General features: G+C 38.1%; 1 long non-coding RNA gene across 3 annotated transcripts in view; it reads left to right on the top strand.

The window, feature by feature from the left end:
* LOC110401556 overlaps positions 1 to 11394 on the top strand; it is a 24743-nt gene extending 13349 nt beyond the window's left edge. The window contains exons 3-4 of one of the 3 annotated variants that reach the window (XR_002440429.1): positions 9862 to 9982; positions 11055 to 11394. This is a non-coding gene — a long non-coding RNA (uncharacterized LOC110401556). Of the gene's footprint in view, positions 1 to 7743; positions 7919 to 9861; positions 9983 to 11054 lie in introns of those variants that run through there. The other 2 variants (XR_002440430.1, XR_002440428.1) reach the window with 2 other exon arrangements.

The raw sequence follows: 12287 nt of genomic DNA, 5'->3' as shown, positions 1-12287 counted from the left end.
AAAAAAAAGCTGTTTCTGCAGGAACAGTACTACTGTTTTAGCCTTCCTCCCCCTCCCCCCCTTTTATTTCATTATTTAACAAAAATAGCATTGCATTACAATAGAATCAGAGCTCTTATAGTTGAGTATTTTTTTAATTGCTGCACTGATAGTACTTAGCATTCCCAAGGAGGTGAGAAAACCATCTGTAAATACATTTCAGAGATGCTTGGTTCTTCAAATGCAGTTGCTAGTCGCTCACTCCTTCTCAATTATATGAATATGAATGACTAATATTGAAGGGTACGGTATCTATTTGAAAGGCTGCTGCATACCTGATTACTTAAGTGTAAAAAAAGGCATGGATTAAAATACACTTGCGCTAAATGATCGGATGTTAGAGAGGCTTATATATATTCAAGTGTAATGTATGTAAAGAAAAGGGAAATTACGTAATATTTATAAACACAAGGATGCATCTGATAGGATGAACCTTTGATCCATTTGGTACAAAAAATGTGTAATGAGCCTTCTTGTTATAGATCCTGTGTTGTAAAGCTAAAAACTTAATGAAAAGGCTCTGCTTCAGAGTAATCAAATCACTTTACATTATTGTATCCTGTCAGTCAGTTCCACTATTTCCCACTGGTTTTGCATAATAGATTCAAAGAGGGATTAAAGAAGGAAGGAAAACTGGTTATAGGTGTTTCCCCTCATTTTCTGGAAGGGATGCTCTGTATTTTTTACTGTTTTTACTGTGATTATGACAAATCTCTTCCTGAGCATCATGCACTTTGCTATAGTTCTCCTTAGTTGTACTTTCCTCAAGCTCCATCACATGTAGCACATGCATCTCTATTCTTTTTTTTTTAATGACGGGGAACAGTCTCTGTGTAATTATTCTGCCCTCCTTTTCTTAAGTGGGGGGAAGAGAAGTGACAACTTGTGCTCTTTAGAACAGAAGTGTATAATGAGGCCATCAAAGCAGAGACATTGACTGGATGGGAGCAGGAGGGAAATGAAGTGAAACAACTTTGATATTCTGTGGAAAAAGAAAATGCATTTGATCCACTAGTAATTCTACATATTTTGATGTGTAGGATATAATTTAGTAGTGTTGCCTATCCTGAACTAAGTGGAACAATAATTATCTGGAAGCTGGAAAAGAAAGGAAGTAACTGCTTTCTTGACATGATGTCCATATGTCATAAGTCATCTGTTTTTTGATCATCAAACCTAGAAGTGCAACTAATGTGGATTTTTGGGAGGTATAGCATTGTCTGCTTATACTGCAGATTAACGCAAATGTTTTTTTTTATTGCTCATATCAACAGATTCTCTGAGGAGGGAAACCTAGTGCTTCTCCTCCTGACCCTCCTGTCTATCTTTTTGATGTTTTAGTAGATTTTGTGATTGGGAACCTTCCATGGATTTCAATTCTGAACTATGATGTCATATTAGATTGTTTTTCTGTTCTTCTCCCATTGTACATCTTATGTAATATAGTGTTTAATATAATGTTTATCACAGAATTACTTCTGGTTTCTAATACTGTTGCTTATTCTTATGGCAGCGATGGAAATGGGTTCTACTCAGCCCTGCCAGGTTTTAGTGTGTGAACAAGCTTCAGTAGCAGTTGGACTGTCTTCTTTTTAACAGTACATTTAAAGCAACAACAACAAAACACCACCACCAACAACAAAAAATCCTACAGAAAACTGTGAGAAGTCAAGTGTTTCATTTTAGTGACCCTTCCATTTTAACTGCATTTCATAATGCCCCAAACACCAGCCAGTGTGGAAGATGTATTTTTTTTGTACAGTTCGGATGCTTTTATGAGCTTTCTCCACTCTGCATCTTGCTAAAAAATGAAAGGAAGGCCTGTAAATCTCCTCCAGAAATGTAGATACAATGAGATGCACGAGCTGAATTACATAAATGTTCCTTTAAGAGTAAATAGAAGATAAAGAAATTTCAGTTTTCTTTTCCATTTAGTTCCAGTTAGTTGAGCAGCTTCCTTTTCTCATTGCTGAAGTCAGCCATCCAGGCACTAAGCTTCTCCAGCACATGCTTCTGTGTTTCTGAGACCCAGGGTAATTTACACATGAATTCCTTTTTCCTTCTGAAACAAGCTGGGCTGACAACTGGTAAGTCAGTCCTGGAGCTCTGCAGCAGCATGCGGCAGGGGGAAGATGGGAGAGAGGTGATCTACCAGTATTTCCAGGACTTGAATCTAAAATACAGTCTTTGTTGGATGTCAGAACGTGTTGTTTTGATTGCTGACTCATTGTGTTGGTCTGCAGTATTACCTTCCCCAAACGTGATGATACTGGGCCTGGCTTTGAAATAAAGCACCAGGAAAGTGTAGTTTATCAGTAAGTACACACTGTTTATGAATGTACGCTTCTCTAATTACAAGTGGTATAACCAACAGGAAATTCCCATGAGTAGCATTCTTAAATCTCTTACTTCAAGAAAATTGATAGTACATTTTACTGCTTTTAGCTATTAATGAAAAAAAAAAAAAGAAGTTATAAATACATCCTTTCAATTGACAAGTTAGTTGACTGCATCGAAGTTGTTTTTTTTCACACCCCTCTTTTTCCCATTCCTTTTCATTCAATATCAAAGAATAAGATACAAGAATAGAAGTGGCTCAGAACCCATGTTAAATTTATTTAAATCTTAAGCAGCAGGTTAAAAACAATTAAGCTCCTGCTTCTAGTACTCCTACTTGGAAGCGTGAAAATGAAGTTTGTTTTAGCTTTTTTGAAGGACAGTTAATCAGATTGTTTAGGGAAAATAGAACCACAAAGACTGCCTGTTATCTGGATGTCTACAGATTGCGATAGCTAGGAAGACATCTTTTTAGTAGCGTGAATTCCTTATGTTTTTATGAAATAAGTGCACAAGTATGGGGGGAGGAGGAGAGCGCTGGAAAGGATGAGAAAATGACTTGATGTAACCTTCAGGAGAGGTCAAAAAACGAGGAGTGCTGAGAGACATACACAGATATTTGCTTCCTGAGGTGACTGTTCTTAGATTGGATTGGCACTTCACAGAGTTGCTGTGGAGTAAGAGCTCTTGCTGTCTAACTTGGGAGGGAGGTGAAGTATGACAGAATACTATTGATGCTGAAGGATGGTGGTGGGTAGAGACTTCTTCCAAGAAACCAGAGACTTTCTCAGGGCTTCTTCTACACAGGCAGGAATGTAGCAAGGAATCCAGGTCTTTTGTCAGTGTGTACTGAAAATACTTTTTGTGTGGACAACAATTATTTTGTAACTTGAGGTTTTCCTCTTTTCAACTAGCCTTTCTGTTCATGCATTGCAAAGGCTAGTAGTAAAAACAATATAAAGCAAAAGCATGCCTAAATCAGGATTAATTGCATATTTGCAATTAATTATAATTGCAAATATGAAGGGTTTCTGTTGCTGTATTTTTCGTGTAGCTTTGAGCTTACAACCTGTAGCAGAGAGATTTTTCCATTAAGCCCATTAGTATCCTACCTCTTTCACAATTTAAGATGATGTTTTTGTAGGTTAAATTTATGTCAAGTGCTCATCAAGTCCAACGGTAATTAGGGGCTGTCTGTTCCAGTCCTGTTGCTCATCATATTTATGAGAATAAGAACAGGGTCATATCTTTCTCATTTTAGCTCCTCTGAAATAGCTGAATTGATATGAGGTAAAGATAAAGGAAGTTATGTGAAAGTAATTTTTTTTTTTGTGAATGTCTGCTTAATTTAACTCTAAGGGTATAAAAGAGTCTATCTTTTGTATTCATAGGATCACTGAATGGTTGAAGTTGACAGGGACCTCTCTGTGTCGCCTGACATAATGGGGGTTCAAGCAGGGCCACATCCAGGTGACTTCTGAGTATCTCCAAGGAAGAGACTCCACAGCTTCTCTGGGCAGCCTGTGCCAGTGCTCCATCAACTGCACATTAATTACTGATATTCAGAGCACCTCCTGCATTTCCATTTGTGCCCATTGCTTCCTGCCCTGGAACTGGGCACCACTGAAAAGATCTTGGCTTGGTCATCTTTGCGTTCTCTTTTTAGGTATTTATACACATTGGTAAGATCCCTCCAATCCTCCTCCTTTCCAGGTTAAAGAGTGCCAGTTTTCTCTGCCGTTCTCTCATAAGAGAGATGCTCCAGTCCATTCATCATCTTGGTGACCCTATACTGGACTCTTTCCCTTATGTCTAAATCTCTCTTGTACTGGGGTTAGAGGGCCAGAACGGGACACCAAACTCCAGGTGTGGCATCACCAGTTCTGACTGAAGAGGAAGGATTATCTCTCTTGACCTGCTGGTGACACTTTGTCTAATACAGTTAAGAATACTGTTAGCTTTCTTTGCTGCAAGGACACGCTGCTGACTTGTGTTCATGCTGGTGTCCATCAGATCTCCTAGGTTCTTTTTCTGCAGAGCTGCTTTTCACCTGGATGGCCTCCAGCATGTACTGATGCCTGAGGTTATTCCTTCCCAGGTGCAGGAGTTTTTACTTCTCTTGCTGCATGTCATGAGATTCTTATCTGCTCACCTCTCCAGACCATCAAGGTCTCTGTGGACTGTGGCTTTCTGATGAATTGGCCACTCCCCACAATTTAGCATCATCTGTGAGTTTACTGAGGGTGCCCTCTACCCCATCATTCAGGTTTTTAATGAAGAGATTAAAAAGGACTGAATCTGGTACTGAGCTCTGGAGTACTCTGCTTGTTATTGGCCTTCAAATAGACTTGGCAGCGCTGACCGCTACCCTCTGGGTCCAGCTGTTCAGCCAGTTTTTGGATCCACCTTGCTGTGTTTTTATCCAGCCCCTACTTCAACAGCTTATCTTTGTGAATTTTATAGAGGACTTCAGGCCTTCCTAAAGTCCAATAAAACAATATCCACTGCTCTCTCCTCATCTATCAGACTGCACATATCATTATAGAAGCTTATCAGGCTGGTCAAGCATGATTTCGCCTTGGTGAATCTGTGCTGACTGCTTCTGATGATTTTCTCCTTCATATGTCAGAAATGGTTTCTACAATGAGCTTTCCATCACCTTCTCAGGGATATTCTTCACTTCCCAAAGTGAGGCTGACTGGCTTGTAGTTCCCTGATCATCCTCCTTCTCTCCTGGAAGTTAGGAGTGATGTTTACTTCCGGTCTTTGGGCACTTCTCTCAGTAGATGTGATTGAACAAAGATTACAGAGCATGGCCTCAAAATGAAATCTGCCAACTCAGATATACCCTCAGCTGGGTACATCCCATCAGAGCCTATAGATTTATAAACATCCAATTTCCTGAAGTGCACCCTTGCTGGAATAGGATCAGGTCAGGGAATATCTTCCTAGCTCCAGCCTTACCCCTTGGCAAATGGTTCTTATGAACTCCTAAAGGCTGGCCTTGCTGGTAAAGACTGAAGCAAGGAAAGCATCCAGTACATTGGCTGTTTTGCTGTCCTGTGTAACTGCATCTCCCACTTCCTTCAGCAGAGGGCCCACCTTTTCTCTGGTCTTCCTTTTGTCACTGATGTATTTATAGAAGCCCTTCTTATTGCTCTTGGCATTCCTGATTCAGTTAAATTTGGACTTCTACAACTATACAAACAGTTCCATGTTAGAGAAAATCTTATCTATGCAATATGGGGCTATAAAGCAGTAGCAATATTTCAGTATAATTTTGGTGTTCTTTTTCTAATTTGTCTACAAATACATTATCTTTGCTATCTTTTCTGCTGTCCCAGATAAATACTACTGAATGAGAGAAGCAACACTTTTACTCTACATATGTATAAGTGTATATATATGCATCTGTGTATATATTTTTATATATTTAGTGGATTACCAGTATATTAAATCAGTCTGACTGGCTTAATCTCTTTGGATTTATTACATAAAGCTAAGGATGATTATGCTTTTCTTATGGAAAATGATTTCCTCTTCCCCACGTTATTGTTCACTGCTACAGTATTCTTGGAAATCTCAAGCAGCTTATAGTTAAAGGGATGAAGAGCAGGTGAGCGTTCTGATGTGAGCCCCTTCCACAGAGACTCTCACATTGAAGCTGCATTTGTTTCAACCAATTTTTATTTATAAGGTTTTCTCTGGAGCTACTCATACAGTATCTGTACATTTCATGTAAATCAATAAATTCTGAGTTATTCCTGGGGAAAAAAAAAATGAGGCTAATGTTCTGTCTACGACTTGCTTTCTTAATGAAATCTGAAAGAATAGACAGTTTCTGGAAAGCAGAAGATTCAGTAGTAAAAACTGGAGAGAAAAGAGTGGAATCCATGAACTCAAAGTAGGAGGTTAAAATAAGACAGAGATTACCCTGAAGGCAAAAGTAGCATTATAGTATTGTATGGATGTAAGTGGGGATTGCATTGTATAAACTGCCTGTGGAAGAAAATTTTGCTTTTGCATGTTGCAAAAGAGTGTTTTAGCAGTTCATGTCAGAAAAAATGGGTTGAAGAATAATCATGACTGAATTTTGCTCTTATAAAGCACCTCACATGTATGTTTCAGGAACACCAGTTGGGCCCAAAGTCTGCATTTCTGCTTTAGACAAGATAGATAAAGCAAGGACAATAATAGGAGTGGTATTACTAAATCTTTGTAAGGGATTTGTATCTCTCTTGAAAAACTTGAAGAGTTGAGCCTTGGACTTGAATAGGAAATGGGAATTCCTTTAGCAAAGGAATGTACAATGGGTAAGAATATAACTTCATGAAAATACTGCTGTACTGTAGACTCTTCAATTATTGTATTGTGACAGGAGTATAAACATTAAAGTCATGTGTTTATCTGCTAAATTGCAATTAGTTCTGTAAGGTACAAGTGCAATCTAGATCTGGAAAGAAATGAGAAATACATGGCTTAGACCAAGCCTGGGAGAAAGGAATGGGAATGATAGATGTATGCAGGCCTGAGGAAACAGGAACCTTCATGCAGCCAGAAGTCATATGGGCACATGCAAAATCAGAGTTGAAATGGCATTGTTGGTACAACTATGAGAGTGAGCAATTGGTTTACAATAGCTAAGATTTGGATTAGCTGAGCTCGGGAAGAGTTTGAGGCAGTTTTGTATGCAAGAACCTACGTATCCAGAGATAACGCTTAAGTGAATGATGGATGCATTGGAGTTTTGTATCATGAAGAAAGTAAGAAGTGATGTAACCTTATGGCTTGGTACTTTAATTTCCAGAAAATCAACAATTACAATTTTCAGAGGTCATGAACTCATCCTTAGAATGTTTGACTACCTGGTAATTTTCAAGTAATCACCCACACGTTCCACTGAAATAATTCAAAACTTTGTAAGCTTTGAAGATTTCAGTGACTAATAAATTCATGAATGGCTCTATATTACTAGCTCTTGAATATGCAAGTAATTTGAATGAACTGGATTAATGTAATGCTGTTGTCAGACAGTAAATACTGTGTGCTTTCTTTCTCCACTTTATTTGCTGTCGAATCTGAGACATGTTTTGTTTTCTTCCTCTGAAATGCCAGTGGGTATTTCTAGTGAAATAGTCTGTGTGTAGCAGTGCTGCTCAGAAGCACCTCGTATTTTCATGTGACCTGCACCAGAGTGTGTCTTTTTTTTTTTTTTATTGGAGAGCAAAGTGGCCTCAGGGGAGTAGAGATTGCCTTAGTCCTTCTTGGCACTGTAATGCCAAGCAACTACCAGTCGATTTAGCTGGATAGTGAGAGAGAGCATAGCCTGACTAGCTTTCCTTTTCTTCCTTTGTCATTGATATTCAGGGCTTGATGAAGTAACCTGATGCCCTCCTTTTAGAAGTCGCAACCCTTCAAACCGCAAAAGATCGCTTCAGACGGGGATTCCCTTGACAATCAGCTTTATAGTTTAAGCAGCTTTATTGCAATACTGAAAACAGAGACAGTTGAGAGAGGTAACTAGGAGCCTTCTTACATTATAAATACTTGGCTTGGGAATGTGTGCTTAAGGGTCTTAAGCTGCCTAAAAGAGTCTCTTAATCTGCTTTAATTCTTACATTATTTCTTTTTCTGAAGTAGGTGGAGATGCAAGGTCTTTCTTTTCATTTTGATGAATAGAGAAGCTCCTCACCTGCCTCCAGATCTTTCAGACTCAATTGTATACTATGTGGTTTTGGGATACTCATTTTTAATACACGAACCGTTTGAAGTCAGGAAATACTGCTTTAGCTTTGTCTTCTTTTTAGAGATATTCATCTTTGCATGTCTGCCTGAATTTGAACTCTTTTTTTCTTTTCAAGGAGAATATTTGCCACTAGGCAAGTGGTGTTAATTATCCTGTTTTCCTGTGTTGGCAGTGTTAGATAAATTTAGTAACAGTGCGTAGAATTTCCTGGCTCCTATGAGTTCCTTTTTGCGAAGACCTGGGTGAAACTCTCCAAGAGTAACAGATTTAAGTCTGTCTTTGAACCCATAACATACGTGTTGTGTGTAGTCTTCTAGACATCCATACAGTATGCGGAAAGAAGGGAAAAGTAAAATAATTATCCAATAAACTTATATTTAATTTCCTATTGAATCGTATGAGTTTCAATTGCTGTTCTCTGTGGAATTTAATGGGAGCTTTTGGGTCTTGTATCTAGCAGTGAAGAGGCCAAGCTTAATTCATCATCTCTTATCTGGCTGGAACGTAGACCTATCCCCTTGTCTGTGGCTAGAGATGAACCAGTTTGGGGTCTTGGAAATACTCTTCTCCTGTTTGGGATCAAAATACTGTGGTTGAAGCCATAAGAAATAGAAATGGGTATGGCTACTACTTTGATATTTATAAATGTTTCATTTCATAGTGAGAATGAGTTGTGTGTTATACTAATGAGGAGAAAATACACTTTGGAAAGTCATGATTTTTCTAAATCTATCAATATTTGAGGAAATAACATACATTGTAAGTGTGTATTGTATTGTAAGTAATTATTTCCTGAAGGTATTTTGTCCAGATGGAATGTCTCATGTACGAGAAGAATGAATGCTCTTCCTATCAGTAACTACTCCTGAGCTTTTAACACGTGAATTATTTTACTTCTGAATGTTACTGATAGTTGTCTTCTTTTTTCTCTAGTTAACTGTAATTGCTGTACTAGGAGGTCACTTCCATGTTCTTGTCCAGATCCTAAGGCAATGTAAATGAGTATGTAGTTCCAATAAGGATGTCATTTTGAGAATAAGTATTTGGCCTCCAGTTGTTGAACTACAATGTACTGTCTAAATAATACTTTTAAAATGCAGATGCAGTTTTGCAGTCAGTTCAGACTTAGGCATGTTGAATTATTTAAGCCCGGTGGTAAGTACCAGGAAGCACTGAAGAAAAGGTCACTGGAGAAAGGAGAGTATGTCTTCCACAAAAGGCCCTCATGTTGCCTTTGATTTTAGTGGGATCACACAAATGCTAGAAAACATTAAGAATTTAAGATTACACAGGCTTCATATGATAGTAATGGGACTGGAAGTTGCCCTCTGTTAGTGTAATACTTTGTTTGAATTTTTAATATTACAGAGGAAGGGAAAAGAATTATTTGCTCCAGTTTCTAAAAACTGAATAATATGCTGATAAATATGTTCCTAGTTTTTAGGAAATATATCTTGTTAAGAAGTAATACCTGCTAAACTGCTATTACAGTTGGTAAAAGCAAGGATCTAATATAGCTGCAATAAATAAATTTGGGGCAAGAAGAGGAATATTGTAAGATTAAGTTGGATTTTTTCTAACATCACATCTTAAGTCTCCTACTTGTGCTCTAGTGCTTTCCGGTTTTTCTGCTCTTTTCCAGAGTCTCAATTTTTATTTTTGTGACTTGAGGTTAATATTGAGGAGCCAATATATGGATGATATATTAACCTTTTTTTTTTTTTTGGCTTTTGCCCTAGATGGGAGATCTTTGTTGTATTCCATTGTTTATTCTACCTACAATACTTCTGAGTCATGTGCATCCCTCCCCTCCCTTCCCCCAATAAGAAGATGGGCAATATGCACTGACTTCTGTTCTAGGTTAGTGTTCTGATCGCTCTGGAAGGAATACACGCTTTTTCTGTACTGATTGCTGTTACGAAAGTTCAAGTGACTGTGGACAGTAGAAGGATCTTATATTTAATCTGCTTTAATAGTATTCACAGACTCTGTGATTGATCTAACTTTCCATTGCTTTCCCTACAACCTATGTTCCTGTAGGATAAAAAATGTATAGGTGTATATGCTGCATAGACTACTAAAATTATTATTGAGCTATTACATTAAGCTGATAAATTGTTCCCCTGATGTGTGGTTACTACCCTTCAGGACAGAAACGAGAAGCTTACCTTCTACTGCCTTGTGTACTCCTGACATCTGTGCTGTTTCTGATTAACTTACTTTCTCTGTATCAAACAAATATCCTTAATGGCAGTTTATAATAAATACAATGCTCTGAGTTTCAGAAGATGTAGAAATGCTTTTACTTGCTTGGGCTTTCAAGCTCTACTTGCAGGCACTCCACAATCATATTTTTTAATTTATTGATGAATTCAGTTGTTTCAAGAGATGAAGCAATACCTCCCATCTGAGATCATACTGTTTCACTCTGCAACATTGAAAAAAATTATATGCACAGTGAATTCAATGCAGTAAGGCTCAAGGCTGTCATTCAGGTGTATGGTCTTATGCTACCTTTGCTCTTGAAAGCCACAATTGCTCTGTTAAGTTGCTCCTCCCCAGGCAGAAGTGAGGATCAGAACAGCAATGTTGCCTTCCTGCTTCCTGCTGCATTACTTTCAGTGGTGAAATGGTTTTAAGATTTTTGCAGAATAGAGATAACAGGAGAAATGGATCATGCTTGAAGCACCTACAGTCAGACTACCAACACTGGTTGGAAATACCCTGGTTAGAAATGACGTGACTGTTAGATGAGATGGCGATAAAAGTGGGATCACCGTGTCAGAACAGTGGGGAGTCATTGTGTTGTTTTAGGTTTTAAGAATGATCAATGCTATTAGCAAGGCTACTTCTAGTTCTGTTTCTTAACGTTGTCGTTGTTAATTCATTTTTTTTCTTTCACTTGTATACTTGCTTGCCTATACTGGTAAAGATGGAGATGAAATAACACACAAGAAACTTCTGATGCATACTCCTCCACACCAGCCAGTCCAAAAATAATTTGAGAAGCGTTAAGCAAGAGCTGAGTCACTAAATCAACCATGAAGTTTTAACTTGCTGTATTGGACCTCATGTCTGACTTTGCATTGTTTCACACAGCCCCTGGTTCCCAGTGGGTGTGAAGTTCCAGCCATGGATCTTATGGAAGCTTGTGTTAATACATCATGTTACAAATCATGCTCTGGAATCACAGGGTTGATTGTTTTTCCCTCGGGGCAGGAAACAACCAAAAGAAAAGTGTGGGATTGGTCTGACTAATAAAGATAAATATTACAAACCCCAAGCAGTCTTCATGCTGCCTGAATTGCTCTGTAGGTATCTGGTGAAACCTGGGGGGGGTGACACTACTCTGACGACACTGACAGGTGATACACAGAATTGTTAAAGCTCACAGCAATCTGTCTAACTGGTGCCTGCAAAGGATATATTTTAAATGTTTGGTGGTATAATAACCCTTTTGGCAAGAGTTTTAAAGTAAATAAGGCTTTAGTGAATGAATCTAGAATCTTTTATCTAGAGGAACTTCTATTCCCTGAAGAAGATCCTTATGACATTTAATGGATATGCAAATTAGAAGCTTCCATAGAAAAGTGAGAGGACTACAAGATGATGATTACTCTTAAATTTATGGAGTAAAATACGAAGGCTGCACTGTAATTAATACCTTCTATTTTATTATGTTGGCCTTTGAATTTGGAGGTGGATGTTGGTGGTATGTCAGTAGAGGTTTAACCTTCCTGCCAATATTCTGTTATATGTTGTTGTTGTATGACAGATGGGCAGCAGAGGGATGAAGCAAAGGTGCATCATTGAATTCCTTCTTGTGGAAAAAATGGCACCCACTGACTTTCATCAATGCTTGCTGAACGTTTATGGAGACCAAACAGTGGATGTTAGCTTGAAAGTTTTAAAATATCTTTTTTTCTAATCAGAATAAGGTGAAGAAGTGCTGAATCCTTCAAGATGGCCTTTAATATTCTCTGCATAAATCCCGCTGTTTAAATAATGCGTCATATAACACCTCAGCCTTATAACTTTCTATCACTGTCAGAACAAGGTTTGCATCAAAATACTTCGGTCCATTTTGCCTTATACCTTGTTGATTTCATGTTTTGATCTAAAATCTTCATAACTACAAACATCGCTGTTGATTGTTAATTGTTCT

This window comes from Numida meleagris, chromosome 6, assembly GCF_002078875.1.
Source record: "Numida meleagris isolate 19003 breed g44 Domestic line chromosome 6, NumMel1.0, whole genome shotgun sequence".
Classification (NCBI taxonomy): Eukaryota; Metazoa; Chordata; class Aves; order Galliformes; family Numididae; genus Numida; species Numida meleagris.
Note: the sequence above shows the minus strand (reverse complement) of the source record. Positions and strands in the feature narration are given on the sequence as shown.